General features: G+C 38.9%; 1 protein-coding gene across 50 annotated transcripts in view; it reads left to right on the top strand.

Annotated features, from left to right (window-relative positions):
- The window catches only part of ANK2 (ankyrin 2), a 677,994-nt gene that overhangs the window by 473,094 nt on the left and 188,478 nt on the right, over positions 1-16,422 (top strand). The gene's annotated exons all lie outside the window — the stretch shown is intronic.

Raw genomic sequence — 16,422 nt, 5'->3', positions numbered from 1 at the left:
TTTCTAAATGTGGTTTATAATGAGAATAGTTTGAAACTGTTTGCTTAAATGAAGTGTTTGGATTATTCATTACCACATCCACTTAACAAGAATTTCATGGAATGTATACATACGAATGGATATTATTTGGTCTCAGGAATGTTGCTATTTTTGTGTTATTTTTGACTAGGAATTTTCTTTGCCATGATTTAAAGTGTCTCAAGAACTCCAGTATTCACTGCTGTATGCTAAATATCGGTGGTGGTGATGATGGTGGTATGTGTGTTTGACAAAGACCTGACTAAGAAGTGAATAATGCTAGCACATTTTAATTTAATATGATGTAAATTTTATTATTGCATTCAAAATCATTTATAGAATGCTATGTATTCATTTTGGTATATATGAGTTGAGTCCAGTTGTGTTTTATATAAAGGTCACTAAAATCAGTACATTTCTCAAACACAGCTTTTCAAAGGCCAAGCATACCCTCTTCCTACCTTCTTAGCTGCTGTTTTCCTCATCAGTATGCCAATTCCAACCCAACCTTTCCCAGTCCCCCACTCCCGCTTCCAGCCCAGCACTCTTCTCTGAGCCTGTCTTCTATATCCAAGCTCACATTAACTAAGATTGTCACGTGATCACTTTTCAGGGTTGTTTTAAGAGTCTCCTTAATTAGGTTTTGTCTTCTGTCTTGTTCATTCCAGTCAATTGCCTGCATTATGCCTTAAGGGATCTTTCTCAAATAAAAATATGATTATGGCACTTCTCGCCTTCCCAGACTTCCTGCAGCGACCAGTGTCCAGATCCGTGATGTTCTCGTATCAACATGACTTGGAGGCCTTTGGAGAGAATACTGCATTTCCCTTGTTCATCTTGAGACTCACTAGCACAGAAAGTGTGATGACTGATGGCAGCATTTCCCATCCATTATGGGAGTATTCTCTTGTCCTTAAAAGTGTTGAGAGATACTTGCTTTTAGGAAAGGTATTCTTCTGTGGCCTTGCATATCCCTGAGGGTTCTTTTGGGTATAATAAGAATGAAAGTGAGACTGCACTTTATCTGAGTCATTTCTCCAGATAGTGCTTACAGTAAGCAACCCTGAGGGATTAGGGGACACCTTCCCTTAGACAATAGGCTTGTGTGAATTTTCCAAGGTCAGTGTACTCTTTAAATACAACCCACAGGCACAGGCATCCATCCTTGGTTCTTTGTGTCAGTGCTGTGGAATTTGGTGGAAGCAGGACATAGGGAATTGTCTTGAGCATCATGTTGGTACTTGGCCACTGCTTTTGCTGTGAATTATAAAGTCCTTTGTCTCTGACCTACGAGACTTGTGTCTTTTACCTTCTCATAAAAAAGAACTAATTCAGGTTTTTTGGCTTGGAAGTAAGACAAAAACCCCAGGCTTAACACTGCTCTTGATTCTGATGTTTGGTTTAGGGCCAAATTGATTTATTGTAATCTAGAGTTCTTGATGTGCTACTTCTGCATGCCTTATCCATCTTATTTCCATTATAAATTTTAAACATTTATTTATTTATTTATTTGAAAGAGTTACAGAGAGAGAGAGAGAGAGAGAGAGAGAGAGATTTCTTCCATTCTCTGATTCTTTCCTGATGGCTGCAATGGCCAGTACTCAGCCAGGCTGAAGACAGGAGCTTCATCCAGGTCTCACATGTGGGTGTAGGGGCCCAAACACTTGGGCCATCTTCAACTGTTTTTCCCAGGCCATTGGCTGGGAACATGAGAAGTGGAGTAACTGGGACTCAAACCAGTGCTCATATGGGATACTGGCATTGCAGCCAGTGGCTTTACCTGTTACACCATGATGCTGGTTAAAATCTTTTTATTTAATATGCATTTAGTGTTAACTTGACCAAATAATTTTTATAATTTATTTTTTAAGATGTTATTTATTTATTTGAGAGGTAGGGCAACAGATAGAGAGAGGGAGAGACAGAGAGAAAGGTCTTCCATCTGCTAGTTCACTCCCCAAATGGCCACAACAGCCAGAGCTGGGCTGATCTGAAGCCAGGAGCCAGGAGCTTCTACTAGGTCTCCCACATGGGTGCAGGGACCCAAGCACTTGGGACATCCTCCACTGCTTTCCCGGGCCATAGCAGAGAGCTGGATCAGAAGAGGAGCAGCCAGAACATGAACTGGTGCCCATATAGGATGAAGGTGCTGCAGGCAGAAGTTTAGCCTGCTATGCCACAGCACAAATAGTTTTAACTTTAAGTATATTGGTTACCTTACAAGAGAAAGAATATAAAAATGCCCAAAAGGATATATGTTTATTCTGTAAAAAATATATAGTAAAAGTATATTAAGTTTCTTTAACTACAGTTCCTCAAATTGTGATGTCAATTATCAACTTTCTAAATTTGCAATGTGCTTTAAAATAGGCAGCAAAGCTATTCATTCATTCAGGTAAATTTATAAACAACGCCAATAAATACAACCTGAGAAAAATGAAGCTAGTCTCAATTCAAACTAAGTACACTTCACCCTTTAATATAATGACATTAATTATATAAAAGATCTTGGGTTTTTTTTTTGACAAGAATAATCTGTCTACAGTAAACAATTCTTATCAGATTTATAGAATACCCTGACTTCTTGGGTTAGCTCAAGATGTTTTTTTGCCAGCTTCACATGCCAGCTATCTCCTAACATGTCCCTATTAAAAGGAAGACCACTTGTTTTTGTGAGAAGGCAACTTGATGTCATGAAGCCCATGCAAACTTTAAAGCCCACAGGTTTAACTTCCAGCTCCAGTTTTGGGAAGTCATTTCAATTCAAAAGTAGCATTTTCTTTTTTTTTTTTTTTTAACTTTTATTTAATGAATATAAATTTCCAAAATACAGCTTATGGATTACAATGGCTTCCCCCCCATAACTTCCCTCCTACCTGTGACCCTCCCTCTCCCGCTCCCTCTCCCCTTCCATTCACATCAAGATTCATTTTCAATTCGCTTTATATACAGAAGATCAATTTAGCATATATTAAGTAAAGATTTCAACAGTTTGCACCCACACAGAAACACAAAGTGAAAAATACTGTTTGAGTACTACTTATAGCATTAAATCATGATGTACAGCATATTAAGGACAGAGATCCTACATGAGGAGTAAGTGCACAGTGACTCCTGTTGTTGACTTAACAAATTGACACTCTTGTTTATGGCGTCAGTAGTCACCCTAGGCTCTTGTCATGAATTGCCAAGGCTATGGAGGCCTTTTGAGTTCACCAACTCCAATCATATTTAGACAAGGTCATAGTTAAAGTGGAAGTTCTCTCCTCCCTTCAGAGAAAGGTACCTCCTTCTTTGATGGCCCCATTCTTTCCACTGGGATCTCACTCTCACAGATCTTTCATTTAGGTCATTTCTTTTCTTTCTTTTTTTTTTTTTTTTTGCCAGTGTCTTGGCTTTCCATGCCTGAAATACTCTCATGGAATTTTCAGCCAGATCCAAATGCCTTAAGGGCTGATTCTGAGGCCAGAGTGCTGTTTAGGACATCTGCCATTCTATGAGTCTGCTATGTATCCTGCTTCACATGTTGGATCGTTCTCTCCTTTTTTATTCTATCAGTTAGTATTTGCAGACACTAGTCTTTTTTGTGTGATCCCTTTGACTCTTAGACCTATCAGTGTGATCAATTGTGAACTGAAATTGATCACTTTGACTAGTGAGATGGCATTGGTACATGCCACCTTGATGGGATTGAATTGGAATCCCCTGGCATGTTTCTATCTCTACCATTTGGGGCAAGTTTGATTGAGCATGTCCCAAATTGTACATCTCCCTCTCTTATTCCCACTCTTATATTTAACAGGGATCACAAAAGTAGCATTTTCTAACCTCTAAAACAGGATCCTGACAACACAGTCAATGCTTATATCCCTGGGTTGTAATGTAAATTAAATTTTAAAATAAGAAGGAATTTCTAAAGTTCTTATGTTCTAACTGCAATTACTATATACAATGCACCAAGAATCAGAAAAATTAAAATTTATCTCCATATAATATATGGAATTGATTGTCTTCAGTCACTTGAATTTACCTGATATAAAGTAAATATTGTTGTTTGGTGTTGAGTACTTCAAGAATATGCATGAATTAAAAGTTAGTGACTAATGTTAACTAACTAGCTACTATTATCAGACTTTTTGTTGATTCATCATTCAGCTGAGACAAGATATTACAAGGTAGGGATTAGCCAAGTTTACAGATGCAGAAACTGAACCCACCAGCAGTTCAGTGATGTTCCCAGGATCACACAAGGCTGTCTCCCATATCCAATTCATCTGTTACCTGACATCTTCTTGAATAGATATTTGCAGCTGCCCTTCAAAGTAAATAGTGACAATGTTTTTCATCTTTAAGTCTGAACATTATTTTTAACCTATGACTGCTAAGATAAAGAGAAGTTTACTCATCTTTAGATTAAATGAATAGGAAACTGAAGGAACTTTTAAATAGACCACTACCAAGCCTCAAATAAAATATAGAACAAAATAATTTCTAAGCATCCAGGAATGTAAAACAGCCAAATGTTTAGCCTAAATATTGGTATTTCTAAATACATAATAAACAAAGCTATGTCATTTGAAAGAATAGACTATATCCTCTATTTTGCTTTCAGGTCCAAGCTTCAAGAGAGCATTATGACATGTAATATAGAAACCAGGACTTTCTGTACCCTGTTGTATTTCTCAATGAAAGACAATCTGGGCTGCAACAGCTTTCCAAAAATATCACATGTGTTGGTGTACTAAGATTCCTTAAACTGAAATTGGAATCAGATTTTTTTCCTTTATAAAATTGGTGTCATAACTACCATGAGAACTTTGAAATTTAATCCAAAAACTATCACTTGGCTTCTCATCATTTAACAATGTGGGAAAATTAATAAATTTGGTACAAGACAATGCTCTCTTATAGGCAATTGTAAGTTTTCATTTCTTTTCCTAATGATTAAAATATACCTAACTTTTGTCTTTAAAATTTGTTTGTCAAAATATCAAACATTCAGAAAAGAGAATAGATATTCATATTCACTTCATTTCTGAAACTCATAAATACTTATACTCTTATCTATTTAGTAATTGTGTATGATCTAATACTGTTTCACACAAGGTAAAAATTTAGGCATTAAAAATAGAGTATACTATTTTTATAAAAATTTATACCAAAAGCCTCAGAAGATTCAATACTTTCTCCATGTATGAAATTTATTGCTCAAACTGCAGGAATCCAAAAATGAAGGAGTACCACTTAACATGTTTGGGGCATAATCCTAGAAATGACCAATCATTAATTAACAGTTCTTATACTGTCCTGATTTTTAGTCTTGTCCCTGTAACACTCAGGTGTAAAGGCACACAGGTATCAGTTAAGTTCTATGTTTCCTTTCTCAAAGGCAGAAAACAAAGTCAAAGTATCATTTTAAACACAATATTCGTGTTCCTAAAATTCTAGGCCTTTGGCAGCAAGAAGGTGCACCCAGCAATGACTTTAGCATATGCTCACATAATATGACTCAGACCATAATACACTTTTGGGAGCCACATTAAAAATGTGGGTGCTAGAATCTAAATTCTCATTTTCTCCACTTACTAGCTAAATGACCCTGGGCAATCAACTTCCCTAGGCCTGCGTTGTCTCAACAATAGTGATCATGACAACACTGATGTCATAGGTCATTGTGATGATTAAATGAGGTGTTTGCAGAATACTTGCAGAGCAAGCCTTCAATAAATATTAGTGAAAATGATAATCTATCTTACATAATTTAATCTTTTGATTCCCAATCTAAGCTTTGTAATGGTAGTACTGATTCTCACAGGCAGGATAGAATATAAATAGTACTACAATAGCCTGTGTCATCAAATAGGAAAGATCATGGTTAGTAGCAATTTGGTAACAGTTACTGTTTATCTGGGTTGCAATAAACTAAAATCCCTTACTGGAAATAAAAACCTTTTTTATAAATGCCATTAGAGTCCATCTGGTTTGGCCCTGTCTTTTAAAATGCCAAAAGCAGTTCTGTTAGCCTGGGTCTTTATAAAGGCAACACACATGAATAAAATAGAATTGAATTTGTGGAATTACTGGAACTTGGAATGAATTATAGATAGTTTTGTAACCAAATAAATTAGGTACAAATATATGCATGAATAATATGGCTATGTGCCTGTATGGTTAGTACTGACCTCTCAATTTAAGGAAGGCGTGGTGCTGCTGTCTGGTTCTGGTTCTGTGTGACCTTTTGTTTTTAGATTCTCTATCATCCTCTGGTTTCTTTCATTGCCTTAATGTTGGCCCTTGCTTTACACTACATAGTGCTAATTTAGGCTTGAACACCATGTGTCTAATATTTGAACTTAAAAAAATTTCAGTTTCATTGTTGCTATCATTCAGTGTAAAATAATTTCAGTGAACTTTTCATCAACTATTTGTCAAAAGTTGTAAAGAGTTTCATGCTTATTTGTAGATATACAGATTATGAAGATATTTGAAATGTGACTCCTCATTTTAAAAGTGTCAGGTGTAGCTTCATAAAAAAACTTTTTGTCTTTAAATGTTGGGATCAGTATTTACATATCCTTAGAAGTACTGCAACAATTTGTCTTTATTGCAAATTTGAGCATTATACATTGAAAGAACCAACGAATGCCCCACATTCCTAATTTATATGGCACCTCCAGAAGCAGCTGAGGTTCTTGTAAGACATCACTCTGTGGTATTGCATAGTCATCATCAACGTTGAGAGTTCATCTGTTTCCACTGTCTCCTGACAGAATGCTTGCCATGTTTGTGTTTATTGAAAAGCATGCAAATAATGTCAGTGACTATTTTTCTTTCTGTGACCATTTTCTAAAATATCCTGCTGTGGAAGTTTAATTTGGAGCAAAGCACTTTATGTTCTGGGAATTCTCTCAAATACTGTCTTCCTATGACTGAAAGAGTGGATTTTAATACTTGGCTCACAGAAAGCTACTCAACTTTCCCTAACTCATCTCAAGTATTCTTTACTGCCCATCTGAACATGGGTTTCCTATTCATTCATCTGTGTACTCAAACATGCATTCTGTGCTTGCCATGTGGCAGGCACTAGCTTAGGTACTGTGGTGGAACAGGACAGGGAGAGTAAAAAACCTTGTTCTCATGGTTAACAGTTGAAAACCTAAGAGGAGAGACAATAACCAAGGAAACATACCTGAGAAAAGGTGGAGGCATATAGCAGTGTAAAAGCAGAGGGAGTAGAAGGGGAACACAGTGTTGTTTTAGGGAGGATGGCTGAACGAAGACTTGAAGGAGGTGAGCATCAAGTCCATGTGTGCTGTGTGGAAGGTGCCTGTTTTAGAAGACTTGATAGTGAGAGGGGCTAGTGCTCTCATGTAGTAGGCTAAGCCTCTCCCTGTAGCACTGGCATCCCATGTGCGTACCAGTTCATGTCCTGGTGGCTCCTTTTCCAATTCAACTCCCTACTAATGGCCTGGGAAAGCAGTTTGGAAGATGGCCCAAGTACTTGGGCTCCTGTGCTGGTTTGGGAGACTTCGAAGAAGTTCCTGGCTCCTGGCTTCGGACCAGTCCAGCTCTGGCCGCTGTGGCAATTAGGGGAGTGCACCACCAGATAGATGACTTTTCTCTCTGTATCTCCCTCTGTCTGTCTATAACTCTGCCTCTCAAATAAATAATAAATTCTTAAAAAGTTAAAAAAAAAAAAAAGGTGAGAGCCCCCCTCTTGCAAAACATAACTGAAATGCTCAGGGACTAACAGGGAGGCCAGCCTGCCTGGAGTAGAATGAGGGACAGGAAGAGTAGGAGGGGGTCGGCGGAGAGCAGAAGGCAGTATCAGGTTGTATAAGACCTTGTGGGCTATTTTAAGCACTTTGGTTCTAATTCTGAATGAGAAGAGAAGTGATTACAAAGCTTTTAGCAGAGAAGTGTCATAAGGTGACTTGTGTTTTAATAGTGACACTGACTGCAAGTGAGCGAAGGCAGAAGGAGGGAATGCTTTTATTTAGGTGAGAGATGATGTGTTTTACACAAGGACAGCTGTCAGGAGATGGTGAGAAATGATTGGTTTCTGCATATATTTTTAAAGATTGGAGGCTGATGTTGTGGCATAGTAGGTTAAGCCTCCACCTATGGTGCCAGCATCACATATGGGTGCCAGTTCCAGTCCTGGATGCTCCACTTTTGATCTAGATTCCTGGTAATGAGCCTAGGAAAGCAGTGGGAGATGGCCCAAGTGCTTGCGTCTTTGCACCCACATGGGAGATCCAGAAGCTGCGCCTGGCTCTTGGCTCTGGATTGGCCCAGCTCTGGCCATTGTGCCCATCTGGGGAGAGAACCAGTGGATGGAAGACCTCTCTCTCTCTCTCCTTCTCCCTCTCTCTGCCTGTAACTCTGCCTCTCAAATAAATAAATAAATCTTAAAAAAATAAATAGAGCTGAATTTGTTGATAGATTAAGTGTGGAAGGAAAGCAAAATAGAGGAGCTAGGGATGAAGGTTGGGATCACAATAGAAAAAAATGAGGGTTGAAATTTCTTGATAAGAAATGGAGAGGACTATGATGAATAGGGTTGAAGGAATAAAAAGGAGGTCAGTCTTGTTTAATACGATTTGTCTTTGTGGTGTCCAAGATATTGAGTACAGAGTTGGATAGATTGACCTAAGGTCCATGGAAGAGATTTTAGCTAGAGATATAAATTTTAGTGCACTCAGCATATAATCAGTGTTCAAAATCATGAAACTGGACAAGATGACTAAATACTGAATGTCTATGCAAAATAGAGGAGGTTCCAGGGCTGAACCTTAGCATACTCCAACTTGTAGAGGTCCAGAAAATGAGGAGGAGCCAGTAAGGAGAATAGTTAAGAATATTCAGAGGTGTTGGGGGAAAACCGGAAGAATGTGGTGGTTGGAAGCCAAGAGAGAACAAGTATTTTCAGGTGCATCAAATGAACAACTCTGGAAAGTGCTGTTGTTCAAACAAATTCAGGAACTGAACAATGGCCTCAGTAATGTGGTAGCTGGTGACTTAATAAAAAGCAATTTTAGTGGAGTGGAGGGGAGGGGTCAAAGCCAGACTGGAGCTCAGTAAGTGGACAAGGGGCAGACAAAATACTCCTTTGAGGATTCTTTTTGTAAAGAGGAGATATCTTCAAGAGAAAGTAGGATCAAGAGAGGCATTCTTTTTCATTGACACACAGAAATTTATATACTTACAGTTTACAGTAGGATAATTCAATATATGTATAACAGAATAATTAGCATTTACTTCTCCTTAAATATTTATAATTTTTTTTGTGTTGGGAAGTTTCCAGCTCCTCTCTTCTAGTTCTTTATAAACAACATAGCAAATTATTATAAACTGTAGTCACTCTGTTGTGCTATAAAACAATGTACTAGGCCGGCGCCGTGACTCACTTGGCTAATCCTCCGCCTGCAGCACTGGCACCCCAGGTTCTAGTCCCGGTTGGGGCGCCAGATTCTGTCCTGGTTGCTCCTCTTCCAGTCCAGCTCTCTGCTGTGGCCCGGGAAGGCAGTGGAGGATGGCCCAAGTGCTTGGGCCCTGCACCCACATGGGAGACCAGGAGGAAGTACCTGGCTCCTGGCTTTGTATCGGTGCAGCGCCCTGGCTGCAGCGTGCCAGCCATAGTGGCCATTTGAGGGGTGAACCAACAGAAAAGGAAGACCTTTCTCTCTCTCTCTCTCTCACTGTCTAACTCTGCCTGTCCAAAAACAAAACAAAACAAAAAAATAGTACTGATTCCTCCTGTCTAACTATATCTGGTCCCTGTTATCCAACCTGCATTTCTCCCCTTACCCTATCATTCCTAGCCTGTAGTAACCACTATTCTACTAGCCACTTTTATGAAATCACCTTCCCTAGCCTCCACATATGAATGAGAGCATGTGGTATCTATCTTTCTGTGCCTGGCTTGTTTCACTTAATGTAATGCCCCAAAGAAGCTCTAGGCTTCACTTTAGCATAATGACCCACAGAAATGATAGCATTTTTGTTTCGCTGATGGAAAAAATCAGCAGAGAAGGAAGAAATCAATGTTGATAGGCAGAGAGAGAGAAAGGAGAATGGAGAATTACTTTATGGGATCCTTGAGTATGTGAGAATGAGGGATGGGGCTGTGGGGAGCAACTGGGAGCAACTCAGACTAGACTGTTACTCGAATTAAGACTTATTCTATGCATCTGCTCTCCCACAATATGGCGCTGGGAGAGGAGGAACCAGCTTCTACCCAGCTGCCTCCAGTTCAACCAATAAGCAGCAGGACCTGCTCCTGATTGGAGGAGAGCAGTGTACTCGGAGTGTGGGTAGCAGAGTTGGGATTGGTGGAAGAGGACTATAAAGGAGGAGAGAGACAACATGCACGGGGAACATCTATCTGAAGGAACACCTGTGCAGCCCCCAAGAGAGCTGGCCGGCGGTGTGCCGCTCCCCCGCGAAAGTGGGGAAAGTGGCAGGGGGAACCGCCCTTCCACAGAGGTGGAAGGGTCGGTAGCCAACCCGGGAAGAACCAGCAGCAAACCCGGGGAGGGCAGAGTAGACGAAAGAACAACGCATGGTCTAGTGTCGCTCCTCCACGAAGAGGGGAAGCGACATGGGGCCTGGTCCACAAGTGGAGAAGCTACCCTTTGCTAGAAGTAAGATATTTCAGGAAAAGAAAGGTTGCGTGAATAAAGGAGCAAGAAATAGTGCTGGTAACTGGAATGAAATATATGAAATAATCCAGGTCATTAGGAGTGAGAAGGGAAAGGAGAGATGGAAATTGAGAAGAGAAAAGGCATGAAAACATAATCTAGGGGAGTGGGAGAGAGAGAATAACTGTAAAGGGTAGGATTACTAGGAAGCATTAAGGACCCACTTGAAGATCACAATCAAAAATTTAAAGTAAGTCCAGGCAGGAAGTCTGTGTGTTCTGCAGCCACAATCAAGTATGAAATCACATGGAGGTTTATACACAAACATAACCAGAAATATGGCTTAAATAAACACATATGGCAAATCTAGAGAAACACAAATGAAGTTAAGGTGCACACAGCTACATAAAATTATTATAAAGGCTAAGGATAGAATTTATGCTGAGTGAAGAAAAAAAAGTGGGCATTATAAAAAGATGTATATATCAATAGACTGTAGGTATCAAGTACTGAAGAACTGATAGAGATGGATGAGTAAATTGGTTGGGTGAAATGTGGTGGCCAGAAAATTGAATGCTTGCAGTTGAGATCATGTTCTAAGTACTGAAAATGACGAAGTCTACAGTGTAACTAAGGACATAAATAGATGAGATGATAAAAGGACAAACTGTTGCCAAAGAGAAATTCAGGATACTAAAATCTGGAGTTTTGGAAAATTTACTTGCATTCATGTTGGAGAACAGAGCAGTGAACTAGAAACTAAAATCTTTAGGGGATAAGAAATGGTATCTAGAGGATATAGACATGACATTTGGGAAGTTTATGAAGAGGGTAGAAAATTAGTTTCAGAGCGCAGTGATGGACAAGGAGCATAAATGCAGCTCCACTAAGTTTGGTAGTTAATAGGAATATGCGGAGGCAGTGATAATACTCATCACTTGATCAGACTTCACTTAAGCAGCATCTTCAGGTTATGATTAGAGGAAGAAAGTTAAGAAGAATGTTCTCAGAAGATACTTGCAAGGCGAGATATTGCTAATGACAGAACTCATGTGGTCTAAGGGTATGTGCGTGAGTTTCAGGAAATGGGAAGTGATAAGAGATAAAGTCAGGAAAAAGGCTACAGAGACATTTAGAGGCATAGAAGGGTAATGTTTGGAGGGCTGAGGTTTAACCTGATGACTTGGCATAAACAGACAAAGCATATAACAGGTTTAGTGCAGATGGTTCCAAGTAGATAGTGATGGTGAGGTTGTAAGGATTGTCTAGAGAAAGGGGCAGGGAAAAGTCTAGCCAGGATCTTGTTGATTCTGGAGTCTCACCTTGAATTCTGCTGTCGGAGGTCAACAGAGGAAAGACCTTAATCGAATGATGTACCCAGTAAAACTTTTCATGTATGCATTAAAAGCAAATGCAGATCTGAGAGATGAGTGAAGGTGCCTTTCCTTCTCAATCATTTCTCTCCTTGATTGAGTTTTTTTTTTTTTTTTTTTTTGGCAGGGTGGGGAGATACCATTAAAAATCATCCATCCCTTTTTGCAGTTGTTGAGATTTTGCTCACATACATTTCAACATTTTGTTTCTTTTGCTGATCACTTATTCTAAAAAACATCAACAATCTCCTTAATTTATACGTTTCCCAGTTCTTTGCCATCCCTCCCTCCTAGATTTTTCACCTTCTCTTCCTCTTCCTCCTGGTTTTCATCCTCCTCCTGTTATTCTTCCTCCTCTTCTACCTCTTCTTCTACTCCTCCTTTTCTCTCTCTTTTTTTGTTTCTCTCTCTCTCTCTCTCTCTGTCTGTGTGTGTATTGATGATAATAAAGAAGTAATCCAAACTCTATGATCTCTAGTATTTTCAAGACCATTTTCCTCCTTCATTAAGTAACAGAAAAAATGAAAATTTTGTTTTTGAAGGAGAGACTACTTCAAATTGAGGGTTTTATTTCTTAGAAATACAGGAAACCGATATGTAGAAGTTTGATGTCCTTATTAAGAAGTGCTGGTTAGTTTGACGGGGATGTAATCGGGAGCTTAGTGGCAATGTGTGTACGTATGAAGCATACACCTCGATGCAGCTGATTGTTTTTAGTCCTATATCAGTTTCTTTGCAGCTTTTCCCCTCAGAAATGAAAGAGCTTCAGGGTAGGATAGAAGAGTTCACAATGCAGATAGGCAAAGACTTACAAGGACACACCCTGGAGCATAAGGGCACACACACATGCACACAAAAGCTGTCATCGTTAAAAGGAAAAGGTTCTTCATGCAGAGTGAGGTAGACAGTGGGAACATTCTGAAACAAATCCCTACACCTTGGTGGGGGTGCAGTCTTTCCTGGGGTGGGTGATGGGTGTTCTCGACCTTGACGAAGAAGTGTATTAGAGATCTAATGGAGCACTGTTTACTGTGAGGAATACAGAAGATAGCAGTACTGCTCACGGGAGGCAGAAGAAGGAAATAGGGAGAGAAAGACACAGTGTATCAAGGAGTTGAGAATGTAGTTTACTATCCAAAAAACCACCAAAAGTTCTCAAGAGATTTGTTATTCAAGTTCCTTTGGAATTGTGAGTTTGAACACAAAACTAGTGGTGATCATATGGTCATTTTTAGCCACTCTATCTTTAGTGTCTGTAAAGAATGAATTAGAATCTTATTAACCACCTGCATCCACAGCCAACAATGTAGTAATATGCAGAAAGGAAAGTCCCACAGACTAGAAACTTAGAATATTAGCAACAGAGTAAAATGAAGGGGTTTAAAAGGAAAGGTTCATGGGCTGTACCGTTATAAATATAGTTGAACTAAAACTCAGTGAGGAGAAAGCCCAGCCCCTATTAAAATGAACCAATTAACAAAGAATTATTTGTAAATCAGAATTTATAAAGTAGAATGTAATCTCCACAGTTATGTAGTGAAAAGAGTGCTGTTGGAAGGAATAAGACCCAGGATTGTCACATAATAGGTATCCAGTTAATATTCAAAAAATTGTTGAATGAACATTGGACATTGGGACAGCAACATGAACCCTTCTGAGTCTCAAATTATCATTTCACTAAGTGGGAAATAATTCCTATGAAATCAAATAAATGCTCATCACTATGCTGCATCTACATACTACATACTTGCTACATAACTACATTTAGGTTACCATGTATTTCTTTTTTTTTTTTTTTTTTTTTTTTTTTTTTGACAGGCAGAGTTAGATAGTGAGAGAGGCAGAGAGAAAGGTTTTCTTTTTCCATTGCTTCATCCCCCAAGTGGCCACTATGGCTGGTGCGCTGCAGCTCGTGTGCTGCACTGATCTGAAGCCAGGAGCCAGGTGCTTCTCCTGGACTCCCATGCGGCTGCGGGGCCCAAGGACCTGGGCCATCCTCCGCTGCACGCCCGGGCCACAGCAGAGAGCTGGCCTGGAAGAGGAGCAACCGGGACAGAATCCAGTGCCCCGACCGGGACTAGAACCCAGGGTGCCGGCACTGCCGGCGGAGGATTAGCCTAGTGAGCCGCGGCGCCAGCTGGTTATCATATGTTTCTTCACATTCTATATAATCTTCACTTATATATGTCTTTATCTTCCCATTTCAGTATATATAATATTCACAACATAATTCTCTACCTCAAAGAAGTATGGAGCTACACATGATATATATAATACATACAATCACTTAGGAGATCAAATCGTGGTTTTAATGTTTGTAGTTAGAAATTAATTAACAAAAGTGGAATATTTACAAATTATTGTTTTACTATACTAGATTAGCTGGGTGGACATTTTGTTATTAATTTCTACATTGTGGGAAATTAATAACAAGTTAACAAGTTTACTCCTGATATTTTGCAAAAAAATTCTTAACCAAAATTGTCATGATTTCTTTTAGATAAATTTTGAAGCTCAGTGCGATAAAGTAAATCTTGTAGTGCTTAGAAAGGTTCCAAACAGGCCTCTGGAAGCATCCACTTTGCTTTCCAGATGGAGTGACACAAATTTTATCAAATTTTGTTTACAAATCATGTCCAAAGGCACTATTTCTACTGCTGAGAGAGGGAGACTTTTTTTGTGTGTGTGCCCCTAAAAGTACATTTATGTGCCTTTGCTGTAGAAATGCTGCATTAAATTCTGGATGTTAACTTTAAGTGATCCATTGAAATCAACACAGTCATAATGGTGAACAAGAGGTTAATAGGTGACACTTCATTAAATGTTATTATCTGGTATGCACTTCTATTAATAAAAATGCAAAATAAAAAATTTTTTCTAGAACTCTGAGATCATTAGGATATATCCAGGGATTCCAGATAAGCAAGGCCATGTTAGAATAAGTTCTTGTTCAGAGTCTAATTTCCTCTCACATGTGCTAATGGTAATCAGCTTCAGCTTCAGGGAGAGAAATTCTCCTGGTTTTGTTTCCAAAGTACCTGACTTGTCCACGGGCTTACTACATCTACTGACAAAATGTAGAGTAATGGGATGACTTAAGCAAACCTGTTTAACCATCATTCTATACCCATAATTCTTTAGTTCATCATTGCACAAACATCACTAAATTAACCCTTTGCTTTGGCCCAGTGCTGTATCAGCTGTAGCGGTTACCAATGTGAATAGGATTTGATTACTGTCCGTGAGAAGCCTAGTAGGGAAGATTAACAGGAAATACACAAATATAATACATTTGTGAAAATAACAAAATTTTCTGATCTCTCAGAAAATGAAATGACTAGGCCAACTTGTGTATCTCAGACAAACCGAAAAATTTATACAAAGTACAATTCACAGGCATCATTTTATGACAGAAAACAGAGTAATAATGTCTCATTTTGAAGACTCCTGGAGCAAACTTTGTTATTTAATGTCTCCCTCCTCTTTTTTCACAAATCCTTTTAGACTCCAGCATATTAAATTTGGCTGATTAGTTTCTGCCACTCCCTCCCTCTTCCACTTGGATCTCATCCTTTGTCTCTGGAAGCATGACCACTTCAGGCTGCCCTCGTAGATAACTCTCTCACTTTGTTGAAAGGTTACTGTTTGATCCACACCTTCTTTCCTGATTGCCACTCTTGATAAAATCTGTGTTACAGGGAGCAAATGCTGGTTGTTAATGCCCTCTTTTAAGACAAGTTTATTGGAATATTAGATGAATCAGTGGTAAGTATACAGAGATAAGACCTTGTCCTTTGGAAAATATATAGAAATTTCTGAAACTTCTCTCATCAGTGTTGTTGCTCTTAGACCATGGAATTTTATTACTAGAAGAAATTTTAGGAATAAACCTCCCTAGCTTCCTTCCTGTATGCCACCAAAACATTCCAATATTCATTCTTATGTTCCTGTCTAATTTTTGACACATTTGGACATTATATGTCAAGAAGCCTAAAAAGTTAGTTTTCAGGTATTGAGGTATACTCTGTTTTACAGCATAGCAAATAGAGATAATGAGAAGTTTATCATGAAGTCAGTGAAACAGGATTATAAAGCAGTGAAATAGGGTTTATAAGACAGTGCCCACATATTGCTGTTTTTGTTGGTATGGTTGGTTAGAATGCAGCTTTTGAGTTAGAATCACCAGGTAGTTCATTACTCACAATGTTCAATTCAAGGTCAAATGAATTAATGCAACTAAACGCTTAAAATGGGGTCTGAAACCTTAAAGCACACTCTCTCCGCCTTATCCACAGGGCTCCTTCTTGGCAGTCTGGGGTCTAGCTTCATCCTCCTTGGTGCCATTCCTGTGCATGAAACATACCTGTTTCTTTTTTTAAAAAATTTTT

This window comes from Oryctolagus cuniculus, chromosome 8, assembly GCF_964237555.1.
Source record: "Oryctolagus cuniculus chromosome 8, mOryCun1.1, whole genome shotgun sequence".
Classification (NCBI taxonomy): domain Eukaryota; kingdom Metazoa; phylum Chordata; class Mammalia; order Lagomorpha; family Leporidae; genus Oryctolagus; species Oryctolagus cuniculus.
The sequence above is the reverse complement of the archived record's forward strand: the minus strand, read 5'-3'. Positions and strand labels throughout refer to the sequence as shown.